Below are 5,000 nucleotides of genomic sequence, written 5' to 3' on the forward strand. Positions count from 1 at the left end.
GATGGGATGGAGATGGAGATGGGATGGAGATGGGATGGGAGATGGAGATGGGGATGGAGATGGAGATGGGATGGAGATGGAGATGGGGATGGAGATGGAGATGGAGATGGAGATGAGGATGGAGATGGAGATGGGGTGGAGGTGGAGATGGAGATGGGATGGAGATGGAGATGGAGATGGGATGGAGATGGAGATGGGATGGAGATGGGATGGAGATGGAGATGGGGATGGAGATGGAGATGGGATGGAGATGGAGATGGGATGGAGATGGAGATGGAGATGGAGATGGGATGGAGATGGGGATGGGGTGGAGATGGAGATGGGATGGAGATGGAGATGGAGATGGGATGGAGATGGAGATGGGATGGAGATGGGATGGGATGGAGATGGGGATGGGGTGGAGATGGAGATGGGATGGAGATGGAGATGGAGATGGGATGGAGATGGGGATGGGATGGGATGGAGATGGAGTGGAGATGGAGATGGGATGGAGATGGAGATGGGATGGAGATGGGGATGGGGATGGAGATGGAGATGGGGATGGAGATGGGATGGGGATGGAGATGGAGATGGGATGGAGATGGGATGGGGATGGAGATGGAGTGGAGATGGAGATGGGGATGGAGATGGGATGGGGGGGAGATGGAAATGGGGATGGGGTGGAGATGGGATGGAGATGAAGATGGAGATGGGATGGGATGGGATGGAGATGGAGATGGGATGGAGATGGAGATGGGGATGGGATGGAGATGGGGATGGGATGGAGATGGGGATGGGATGGAGATGGAGATGGGATGGGGATGGAGATGGGATGGAGATGGAGATGGAGATGGGATGGAGATGGAGATGGAGATGGGATGGAGATGGGGATGGGATGGGGATGGAGATGGAGTGGAGATGGAGATGGGGATGGAGATGGGGATGGAGATGGAGATGGGGATGGGATGGGGATGGAGATGGAGATGGGGTGGAGATGGAGATGGGGATGGGGTGGAGATGGAGATGGAGATGGGATGGAGATGGGATGGGGATGGAGATGGGGATGGGGTGGAGATGGAGATGGAGATGGGATGGAGATGGGATGGGGATGGAGATGGAGATGGGATGGAGATGGAGATGGAGATGGGATGGAGATGGGGATGGGGTGGAGATGGAGATGGGATGGAGATGGAGATGGAGATGGGATGGAGATGGGGATGGGATGGGGATGGAGATGGAGTGGAGATGGAGATGGGATGGAGATGGAGATGGAGATGGAGATGGGGATGGGGATGGAGATGGAGATGGGGATGGAGATGGGATGGGGATGGAGATGGAGATGGGGATGGAGATGGGATGGGGATGGAGATGGAGATGGGATGGAGATGGGATGGGGATGGAGATGGAGTGGAGATGGAGATGGGGATGGAGATGGGATGGGGGGGAGATGGAAATGGGGATGGGGTGGAGATGGGATGGAGATGAAGATGGAGATGGGATGGGATGGGATGGAGATGGAGTGGAGATGGAGATGGGATGGGGTGGGATGGAGATGAGATGGAGATGGAGATGGGGATGGGATGGGATGGGATGGGATGGGATGGGATGGGATGGGATGGGATGGGATGGGATGGATGGGATGGGATGGGATGGGATGGGATGGGATGGGATGGGATGGGATGGGATGGGATGGATGGGATGGGATGGGATGGGATGGGATGGGATGGGATGGGATGGGGGGGAGATGGAGATGGGGTGGGGATGGAGATGAGATGAACATGGATGGGGTTGGGGATGGGGATGGAGATGGAGAAGAAAATGAGACGGAGATGGGGTGGAGATGGTGATGGGGTTGAGATGAACATGGATGGGGATGGGGTGGAGATGGGGTGGGGTGGGATGGAGTGGAGATGGAGATGGGATGGGATGGGGTGGAGATGGGGATGGAGATGAGAAGGTGATGAACCTGGAGATGGGGACGGGGCGGGATGAGCACGGGGGTGACACCGGGGCCCACCCCCGCCCCCAGATGTGGGTGCAGGACCGGCTGCCCTTGGCCACGCTGAAGGACCACGGCACCAACCTCCAGAGCGTCCAGCAGTTCATCAAGAAGAACCAGGTGGGCGCCCGCACCGGGCGGGCGGGACGGGGACCCCCCCACCCACCCCGAGCCCCCTCACCCACCTCCACCCCCCCCCACCCACCCCAAGCACCCCCCACCCCCCCCGAGCCCCCCCACCCACCTCCACCCCCCCCACCCACCCCGAGCACCACCCACCCACCCCGAGCACCACCCACCCACCTCCACCCTCCCCACCACCCCCGCAGAACCTGCGCCGGGAGATCCAGGTCCACCGGCCCCGCGTGGACGAGGTGCTGGAACGCGCCGCCGCCGTGGCCTCCATCAAGAGCCCCGAGGCCGAGGGGGTCCGTGTCCTCCTGGAGAGGTTGGGGACCATGTGGACGGAGCTCCAGGAGCAGACGGAGAGGAGGCAGCAGGCCCTGGATGCCACCTACCAGCTGGAGCAGTACTACTTCGACGTGGCCGAGGTGGAGTCGTGGTTGGGCGAGCAGGAGCTGCTGCTGATGAACGAGGAGAAGGGCAAGGTGCCCGCGGGGTTGGGGTTGGTTGGGTTGGGTTGGTTGGGTTGGTCGATTGGGGTGGGCGAGGTTGGGTTGGTTGGGTCGGGGAGTTGCTTCAGTTGAATTGGGTTGGTTTGGATGAGGTTGGGTTGTTGGGTTGGTTGGGTGAATTGGGTAGGTTGGGTGGGTTGGTTGGGTTGGTTGATTGTGGTGGGTGAGGTTGGGTTGTGTGGTTGGTTGGGTGAATTGGGTAGGTTGGGTTGGTTGGGTTGGTTGGTTGTGTGGGTTGAATGGTTGGGTTGGTTGGGTTGGTTGATTGTGGTGGGTGAGGTTGGGTTGGGTTGGGTGGGTAGGGGAGTTGCTTCAGTTGGATTGGGTTGGTTTGGATGAGGTTGGGTTGCATTGGTTGGGTTGAGTGGTTGGGTTGGTTGGGTGGGTTGGGTTGGTTGGGTTTGGTTGGTTGGGTTGGGTGGGTTGGATAGGTTGGGTGAGGTTGGGTTGGTTGGGTTGGGGAGTTACTTCAGTTGGATTGGGTTGGTTTGGATGAGATTGGGTTGCATTGGTTGGGTTGAGTGGTTGGGTGGGTTGGGTGGGTTGGGTTGGTTTGGTGTGGTTGGGTGAATTGGGTTGGTTGGGTTGGTTGGGTTGGTCGATTGGGGCGGGCGAGGTTGGGTTGGTTGGGTCGGGGAGTTACTTCAGTTGGATTGGGTTGGTTTGGATGAGGTTGGGTTGCGTGGTTGGGTTGAGTGGTTGGGTGGGTTGGGTGGGCTGGATTGGTTTGGTGTGGTTGGGTGGGTGGGTTGAATGGTTGGGTTGGTTGGGTTGGGTTGGTTGGGTTGGGTCGGGGAGTTGCTTCAGTTGGATTGGGTTGGTTTGGATAAGGTTGGGTTGCATTGGTTGGGTTGAGTGGCTGGGTTGGTTGGGTGGGTTGGGTTGGTTGGGTTTGGTTGGGTGGGTTGGGTGTGGTTGGGTGGGTGGGTTGAATGGTTGGGTTGGTTGAGTGGTTGGGTTGGGTGGGTTGGATAGGTTGGGTGAGGTTGGGTTGGTTGGGTCGGGGAGTTGCTTCAGTTGGTTTGGGTTGGTTTGGATGAGGTTGGGTTGCATTGGTTGAGTTGAGTGGCTGGGTTGGTTGGGTGGGTTGGGTGGGTTGGGTTGGTTGGGTTGGGTGTGTTGGTTGGGTTGGGTTGGTGGGTTGGGTTTGTTGGGTGTGTTGGTTGGGTTGGGTTGGTGGGTTGGGTTGGTTGGGTGGGTTGTGTTGCGTGTGTTGGTTGGATGGGTTGAATGGTTGGGTTGGTTGAGTTGGGTGGGTTGGGTGGTTGGTTTGGTGACTGGTTGGGTTGGATGGTTGGGTTGGTTGGGTGGGTTGAATGGTTGGGTTGGTTGAGTTGGGTGGGTTGGGTGGTTGGTTTGGTGAGTGGTTGGGTTGGATGGGTTGGGTTGGTTGGGTTGGTTGTGTTTGCTGGGTTTGGGTGACGGGGTCATTTAAGACCCCCCCCGCCCCCTCGCCCCCCCAGGACGAGCAGAGCACCCTCCAGCTGCTCAAGAAGCACCTTCTCACCGAGCAAACCGTGGAGAACTACGAGGAGACCATCGCCCAACTGTCCCGCCAGTGCCGCGCCCTCCTCGAGCTCGGCCACCCCCAGAGGTGGGACCACCCAGAGACCCCCAGAGCCAGACCCCTCCTCAGCCAACCCAACCCCACTGACCCAACCAGCCCAACCAACCCAATCCAATCAAACCAATCCAATCAAACCAACCCAACCCAACCAACCCAACCAACCCAACCCAACCAACTCAGTCCAATCAAACCAATCAAACCAACCCAATCCAATCAAACCAACCCAACCAACCCAATCCAACAACCCAACCAACCCAACCCAACCAACCAACCCAACCAACCCAACCCAACCCAACCAACCCAACCCAACCAACTCAGTCCAATCAAACCAACCCAACCAACCCAACCAACCAACCCAAACCCAACTGACGCAATTCACCCAACCCAACCAACCCAACCACCCCAACCCAACCAACAACCCAACCCAACCCAACCATCCCAACCCAGCCAACAACCCAACCCAACCCAACCATCCCAACCCAGCCAACAACCAACCCCAACCAACAACTCCACCAATCACCCAACCAACCCAACCCACCCAACTCAACTCAACCAACCCAACCAGCAACCCAACCCAACCAACCCAACCCAACCAACAACCCAACCAACAACCCAACCAATCAACCCAACCACCCAATGAGCCCAACCAACCACCCCAACAACCCAACCAACCAACCCAACCCACCCAATTCACCCAATCAACCCAACCAATCATCCAACAACCCAACCACCCAACCAACCCAACCCAACCAATCACCCACCCAACCAATCCAACCCAACCAACAACTCAACCAAGAACCCAACCCACCCAATCACCCAC

The 5,000-nt window shown here is 58.0% G+C and overlaps 1 pseudogene; it reads left to right on the forward strand.

The window, feature by feature from the left end:
- Positions 1 to 1,925: 1,925 nt before the first annotated feature.
- Positions 1,926 to 5,000, forward strand: part of LOC127466158 (spectrin beta chain, non-erythrocytic 4-like) — a 21,702-nt pseudogene continuing 18,627 nt past the window's right edge.

Source organism: Manacus candei, unplaced genomic scaffold (assembly GCF_025592945.1).
Source record: "Manacus candei isolate 608988 ecotype Guabito, Panama unplaced genomic scaffold, ASM2559294v1 h1tg000623l, whole genome shotgun sequence".
Classification (NCBI taxonomy): domain Eukaryota; kingdom Metazoa; phylum Chordata; class Aves; order Passeriformes; family Pipridae; genus Manacus; species Manacus candei.